Raw genomic sequence first — 8,621 nt, 5'->3', positions numbered from 1 at the left:
ATTTGAAATTCACATTCACACCATATCTACCATGCACATTAATTCTCATACAGAAACGGACCTGAGACTGCATTTTGCAGGTGCATTAAAGGTCTCGCTTGTTTGAGCTGCCTTTCTCACTGCTATTTGCAATCCCATTCTCAGTCCATAAAATGGGACCCTTTTCAGAAAATACTCATCATCAGCATCCTAGATCTATCCATCTCCATCTGATGAGATGAGGCACCACATTTGGAGTAGAGCTACAGTTAAGACAGATCTACAGTTCCATCACTGTTGCTCATTGGCCCAGCGTTCAGCAGAGATGGCCACTGAAGGTGCAGACAATTGCCATGCTTTTCTTTCAATACTCCATCGGCAGAGATGATAACAGAGTGATTTGTTTTTGGATATAATCTGAAAAAACAAGATACATAATTGCCAATATCTACCTCAACACACACAATCAAACTACAAGCTCAAACTGTTTATTCTTAAATTCCATCTAGTACAGCCATTCTCAACCAGTGGGACCTCAGAGCGCCATCCAGCGGGCTGTGGAGTAGTAGTACTGCAAAGGGTTAGATTAAATGTATTGATTTATTTATTTATTGATAAAGCTAGGCATGACTGTCTTCAGGATAAGCACTATAGATAATGGATGGATGGAAAGCTAGCTCTTTACTAAATGTGCTCCTTCACACAAATTAAAACAAATTAAAATGCTACCTAACCAGCCAGCATGTCCCCAGATGCAGTGACACAAAGTGGATCAGTTTCTGAAACAAAGAAGTGACGTGGGAGACAACGATGCACCAGTAAAAAGCTCCAAAGTATGTGGTGAGGAAATATGACCCTGATTAAATATATGTAATGAATACATTATTTTATGTCTTCTTTCTCATTTATTTGACAAGGTGGTCGATGGAGGCTTTTAAAAACCAAAAGTGGGCCTTAAGTTACAAAAACTTGCAAACCCCTAATCAAGTACTGTATGTAGGTCCTGTTTCTGCATCATATTGTGTCTCTTTGTAGAATGAAAATGCTTTGTTTGTATGTTTCTGCGTTGCTTATATATAGTGCTTAACTTACAGTGTATGATTTTCACAGTGCTTTAAGGCCCCATCACAATTCATCTCAACCCTACCCCTCCGTTTTGCAAGAGAATTCACCGCAGCTAACAACGGCATTGTGTGATTCTAACTCACTGACAACAACTTATGTCTGTCATTAACTAACTAGGTCTCGAAGGGTTGTCCCATTTCATATTTCAACCACTGCTCCTCGTAACTCTTTTTTTTTTTAGCATTAACTCAAATACTAGGTCTAGGGATGGAAAAATAAGAAATGTCTTTCACAAATATAAGAATAATTCTTTCAGTGTATTTTTATAAGTTCCAAGGAACGATGGCTTTCCATACCAAAATCATATAACATCAAAATGTGTAGTATTAACCCTTTAAAATCTTTAAACAGGACAAAAACTATTTGAAAAAGGCAAAACAAACAAACATAAAACATCACATCATACAACACATCTTCTTTCTAAGGTGTACAGCATAGTACCAGTAAATCATGTCAAGTGTACAGTTTATTCACAGGGTTATTTTGGATTTAGCAGTCCTGTGATCAGCTGCTGCAGCAATTGGATTTGAAATCCATGCTCAGCATTGTGATTTAGGGTTGTTTCTAAAGTAGAACGTTATATCCTGTATATGTGAGCTCATGAGGAGATGAGAGTATTGATGTCACATAAGGAAGCCATTAGGGAATGGTGCTTTGAAAGTCTTAACCTGCGTTGTGTGATGGTATTGGCTCAAAATTTCACCATGATTGCATGCATTGTCATGCCTACGCTCACATCAATTACTCCTTTCTCTCTTTAGCCTCAGTAGGTGTTCAGGACTCATACAAAGGGGTGAGTCTGAGAGCAAACCTGACATTGAGATAGAAGTGAGCTATTCAGGCTTATCTTTTCTAAAATGTCTTTGCATAAATATGTCTCTATAAATATCACTTCAAAAATGTAATCTTGCTGTGATACATCATGCTGTCCTGCAATGATGCCACAATCTCGAGGTCTCAGTTGTAGAGTTTTACATTTTGCTGCTTATAATAATTAAAGTTTAATTTGGTAATATTGTTCTCTTTATAGAGAGCAAGTGCAGAGGTACATGCCCACCCTGGTGACAAGATCCTAACAGTTTCATTAGATGAAGAAATAGTTCCTCATAAACCAGTTAAAGAACAAAGAATTTCAATGCAGTGGCAGCATTAAAGTAGAAAACTTCTTGAAAAGCTGTTCCAAAGCATTTATGTGACTACTTACACAAAAGGACTTTCAGTCAGGATTTAGAGTCCTTCAAAGTACAGAAACTGCACCGTGGTGAATGATTTACTGTCCTCTTTCTCTCCCTGTACCTTTCTACAGGTATCCTGGCTCCTGAACAATACATTTCTGATGAGGAGGCCACATTAATCTGCTCAGTGCTTGACTGTTGTTTTTGTTTGTTGTCTTTTTTTCCTCCCCACTGTCACCAAGTACTTGCTCAAAGGGGATTTCTTGGGTTTTCCTCCATAATACTGTAAGATTTAGATCTTACGTGTCAACTAGGTGATTAATTCCACTTTCAAAGTATTTGTATAGAGCCACATCACAGTTTGATGCACACAAGACACTAGAAAACACTTTGAATCAACTTTGTAACACTATTCAGTCAGCAGGCTTCATACATTTGTGTCACAATTGACCTCATTAAATGAACTTGTAGCTTTGTGACACAATGCTATCATGTGGTTTAGCCATTGTCATTATCAGCTGCTTTCATTTCTGTTTTTTCTTTAATGGTCTAACGGAATATACCAGAAATGCATGTGTTTTTCTTTCAGGAAACCATTAAAAAAACAAGCAAGCTTCGTCAAAAAGACAGAATGTCGAAGCTGAGGCAAATGAGAAGTTAAGCTGCTAAATAGGAATGACATTGACTGTTGGTTGGAAATAGGAAGTGAAACAGAATCTACTGTGCTGACGTCTTTTCTCTGAGCACTTGTCTGTGAATTCCTCCTACCATAGGAGTCATAATTATTTCGGCTACTAGAAGGTTTTGTCAGCTGCTGCATCTGATACTATTATAAAAATAAACAGTCAAAAAGGGGAGATTTACATTTAACATAGTATACTTATCAGTGTTTGGGAAACTTTTATTTTGATTTTCTTTATTATGAAAATATGTATCCCATTATTTCCTTTTGGAAAGTGACACTGCTCTGGTTGACTTCTATTGTACATACAGTCAATCAAGATGTTTCAAAGGAGTTTTCCAAGTGTCCCAGTATAATAATAATAATAATAATAATAGTCCAAAGAGGACCTAACTCAAACTGAAAGAGGATGTGGTGTCATACTGTGGAGGTTGCTCTAACATTTGAACGCACTGTATTTTTATCAAGTATAAGTTCAGTTTACAGAAGGCTCTCTGACTCTGTGCCTCGCTAGGGCACTGTTTGTCTTTCTTGGTCTCTCTTCTCAATTCTTTGCAGTTTTTCTTTCTTGAGTCCAGTGTTGAATAACTGCAGCGGCTACACTGGAATCCACAGTATGTATGGTTCAACCTTTTGACTTATTGTTGTACATGTTATGTAAAACATTCTCTTGATGGTTAGATATCAAATTATCCTAGCAATTTAAAAATAATTTCATGAAAATGTGAGCATTGCTCATCACCTCCCTCACTCTCAACTCTGTCTCCTTGTCGAAAATGATGATGGGTGTGAATTCTTTAATGGTATGTTGTTATCTACTCAGTGTGAGCAGTCAGAGATGTGTGGAGTATGTTGAATTCTGACCTAGGGCTCATCTCATCAAATATTCAACATGCAAACTGAAAACTTAAACAAAAAGGGAACTTTGTCTTACTGACACATTGCAGAATTAATTATCGTGTGAAAAACAGAACTTGAATAAAATGTTATTCAAGTCAGAAACATTCACAGCCAATCAAAAAACACAAAAAGTGATAGAGCAAAAGAAGCCATTGAGAGCTGAGAATGAAAGCTCTGGGAGTGACTGCAGCCTCAGGAGGGCAGATATGAGTAAATCAAATATCCATTACCAAGCTGAAGAGTCCATGTGTTGCAGATGTTATTACCCTCATTATTGTGACCCTTGGTGGAACACAAAGGAGCCTTATTTCCAGTCTGAGCTAATAGCCAAAAACACTGTATTAGATGTACTAAACCTTCTCTCTTCCCAAAACAGACAAAAGGGAATAACTTAAATTTAAAATCATTAAGTAGTGGTCCGTTCTGTTAGAGGCTTGTTTTTGAAAATATCAGACAGGCAAATTTGTCTCCTGTTATGCTTATTTGTTGCTTTTTCTGTCAGTTCTGATCATATCTTTCAGTTTTCTTCTTTGCTATTGCGCTTTAGATGACATATTAGGTCTCCCCAAATGAGCCATCATCATTACATTCTGAAAAAGCCATCAGCTAAATTACAAGCTATCTTTCCCAGAGACTGATACAGTACACCCATCTTTTTTAATTTTAACTGACTCTCTTTAAATACTTTGCCAATTTGTGTTCTTGTTATCAGAGGCCTGCAGGCCCAAGAATTCCCTTTGCAAAGTAACCTAATTTCTCCATCACGTGGCACGACAATCTCAGGAATAAAACAAGTAAATATAAGATTGTCCCAGATATGCAATACATTTAGAACAGGGATTACGCCGCTCTATAGAAAACAGATTTCCTCCTCCACACAGGCTGTACTGTCAAGTGGGAACAAGAGGAGACAGAAAGTGAAAAAAGAAACTGTAAAACTGAACCACTGACTTTGATACTTCATATATGTTATTGATTATTCCTTCACATAAACATATAATGTGCATTTAGTGACCTGAATATTATTGCAATACTTATATAGTGTTGAAGTGAAGACTGCAAACATAAATGCCTGCTCTATTTAAAATTTCACTACAGCTCACAGAAAATCCCATAGAATAAATTATTATAAACAGTTTAACGCTATGAAAATGGCTCACGAAGCTATTACTGAATACAGTGCATGTCGTCAAATTCCTGCAACCACTTTCTCCCTTTTATTATCACATTATGATAATAGGATATTCTTCCTATTGTATACCAGCCAGTTGGCTACTGTGCCGGCTGAATCAGGTGTTCGGGCGAGTGAGGTACCTCTGCCAAAAGTGGGCAGGTTGCCTTTGGTAGATATGGATTAGAGCAGATTTGCGTGCACCTGGTTCTGTTCTTGATCCCAACAGGAGCAGCTTTGAGTGCTCACAGCTCTTTGGGTTCATGTGAAGCCATTCTAGAACTAAAGCATTTAGAGCAGACAGACAGACAGATAGATAGATAGATAGACAGACAGACAGATACTGTAGTTTTATTGGTTGATTGATAGTCTAGAGTGCAAAATAAAATTAAAAATCACAGCCAGGAGGTCTGCTGATAAATGAGAAACTTGCAGTGTCAAGTAAAAGTCATTTACATTCCTGCAGTAAAAAGGTTCCACTCCACAGTACTCTACTCTAAATCTGTCCCAACCTTGAAGATGCTTCTCTTGACCTTTCTATGTTTGCTGTGCTTTTGCTTATTTCCAATAAAACTAATTCAGTATAATTAATTAAACAATGATAATTCATATCACATTAAAAATGTATTTGCTTTACTGGCAAGAATTTTGAGAAGATCAATATCCTTCTCGTGTCCGTGTTAAGTATGGAGCTCCATGCTAGGAGACAATTATCTTATTTTACAGTAAATATTGGAAGTAAATGGAAACAGCTAGTCTGGATCTGTTTAAAGCTCAAGAATACACCTATCAGCACATTTAAAGGTCACTGTTTAACATTTTACTTAATGTACTGAACTATACACAGTTATAAAAACAAAACAATGCAGCTACAGTATTTCTGGGACAAACTGGGCTGAGGGGAGTGACGAGCTAAGCTAATCACCTCCTGGCTCTAGCTTCATTCTTATACTTTATTTATGCAATGCTGGAAGACTAAGAAGAACAAGACAAAAACACCCTGTGACCTAGGATTGATTTCAAGGTAGTTAGCCCCAGGGTTAACCTCGTTTTCTCATCAGATAAATAGCCCAAAATAATTGTTTTTGCTGTGTTATCTATTGCATTTGTGGAAGTTTGTAAAACAGATACAAACAATGTATCACTCTTATAAAATTAGAGCTTGTAAATTAACTGGCTGTATCAGTGTCAGTGCTACGTTGCATTTGCAGCCATTCTGCCAGCAGCTGTTACCATGTGCAAAGTTTGTTTCACCATGTGGGAGGTCAGAAAGTCTCAAAGACTCAGAAACAATCAGCCACGTCTGAGGCGGACTTGAATGGTTTTTCCTTGTTGGTCACTCATAATTAGGGATTAAACAATAATATGTCATTAACATTTCGTACAAAGACAACAGTGCTCTTCAAACTCAGTTCACAATTTTAAAAAGGGTAAACTGAAGTGAAAACTCTATATTCAAATAAACATGCATATGAAATTCCTAAGAATGCACCCATGTTGTATAGTGTGAGAGGAGAATGATTCTTCTGTATAGGTTTTGATTGACTGATTATATGATCATTAAAACCTGTTCCTATTTATTTCCAGCAGTGACCTGTGCTATTTCCTTTGATTCTCAGGGTGGTGGTAAAGCTCAGAGAAGTGCTTTGACCACTGTCAGAGATATCAGTTTAAACTTTGCTCTGAACCTGTCAAGGGTTCAAGGTAACTTTAACCACAACAAAGCTCTGCCTCCAGTAACAGTGAGCAGAGTCATAATAACTTGGTAAACAGTGTATAAATTCAATTTCTTGGATTTTGTTTTTTTCTCAAAAATATCACTCTCAAAGGTCTTACTGGTTTCTCAAATTGCATTCAAGGGCACCATGGTTTGTTGCCTTATGACAGGCTATGAGCTAGCAGGGTGCTTGTCAGTCTTTCAGTGTCAATTTAACATTGTCTCTAGCATCAATCTGTATCAACACAGCTAAACTGAACTACTTCAACCGTAGTGTATGAAATGATTTTGCATGGTTTGATTCCACTAGCAAGGTCATATATGGAGCCCGCTCGTGACACTGAGGCTGATTTATACACATTTATGGTCACAGATCAAACTGTTAAGTCTGGCTTGTTTCAGCTCAGCTGCTGCAGCTCAGTGCCTGTGTGACAAATCCAAAGGCTTGCTTGGAAGTAAAATTACTCAGTCTATGCAGAAATGTATTATTCAGGAGCATTGTCACTGATTCATTATCCAGCTTTGTGCAACAACAGGATGCAGAGAAACAGAAGATCAAAGGCCACAAACAGATGGCTTTTCATTTTGGGAGCGCTGAATAGCAACTACACATTCAGTTTGTTTGTGACTCCTGTGGGGTTTACCTCAGAGAGCTTTAAATAAAATATATGAGTATGAAGTTTATAAATGTAGGCAACCATAGAATCAAAGATTTAAGACATTACAGTTAATATACAGCGTGACTGTAGATCAGTGGGTAGAGCGGTCGTCTCCTCACTGGAGGGTTGAGGGTTTGAATCACAGTACCGGTAGTCCACATATCCACATGTCAGTCCACAGGTTGAAGTGTCCTTGGGCAAGACATTGAACCAAGTTGCGCCCGATGGTTAGAACCATCGGTGTTGGCACCACAGATGGCCGCCTCGGTTCTGTACCAGAATCAAATTCCTTGTGTGTAACATCCTTGGCGTGATTATTATTATCATTATTATTAGCACTCAGTTCTAGGGTACATCACAGAGAAGAGGCTGACGTGTAAGTGGGTGTGTGTCTGAACATACTGTATGTGAAATACATCATTTGTAACTTTCACTGTATTTAATAAATGGTCTTATACTTCTATAGCACTTCTCTCTGCATTGCAGCCCACAAAGCGCTTTCATACTATTTGCCCATTCACCCATTCACACTCCCAAATTCACACATCGGTGACATCACTTCAACATGTGGACTGGAGAGGCCAGGAAATGAAGCGCCACCCTTCCGTCTAGGAGATTACCTTCTCTACCTCCTGAGCCCCTGTAAAACAGCGAAGTAGTAAAATCTTTGCAATTAGCAAAACATACAATTAGTGTCAGCATTTCAGTTTCTCAAAAGGAAACAGTAAATCACTATTTCATTATACTGTGGAGTTTGGCACTTGTGTAAAGGCCATACGTGAGACCATATTCCTGAACATTTAAAAACCAATGAAAACAGCAAACATAAAATCCTCTCTGATTGCCAGTATGGTTTTAGGTCGAACCGATCGACATCATTGGCCATTACCGACCTGATGGAGGACATTACAAGTGCTATGGATGAGAGGAAATACACAATGGGGATATTTATTGACCTAAAAAAAGCATTTGACACAATCAATCATGAATTATTAATGGACAAGTTAGAAAAATATGGGATCAGAGGAATGGTTCTGAAATGGATTAAAAGTTATTTGACACAGAGGCATCAATTTGTGAAGTTGGGTGAATACCAATCGAGTGAGCTGGACATTGTATGTGGAGTGCCTCAGGGTTCTGTTTTGGGACCTAAATTATTTATACTATACATTAATGATATATGCAAGGTTTCTGATTTAGTGAAAGTGGTTTT

The sequence above is a fragment of the Monopterus albus genome, unplaced genomic scaffold, assembly GCF_001952655.1.
Source record: "Monopterus albus unplaced genomic scaffold, M_albus_1.0 scaffold263.1, whole genome shotgun sequence".
NCBI lineage: Eukaryota > Metazoa > Chordata > Actinopteri > Synbranchiformes > Synbranchidae > Monopterus > Monopterus albus.
The sequence above is the reverse complement of the archived record's forward strand: the minus strand, read 5'-3'. Positions refer to the sequence as shown.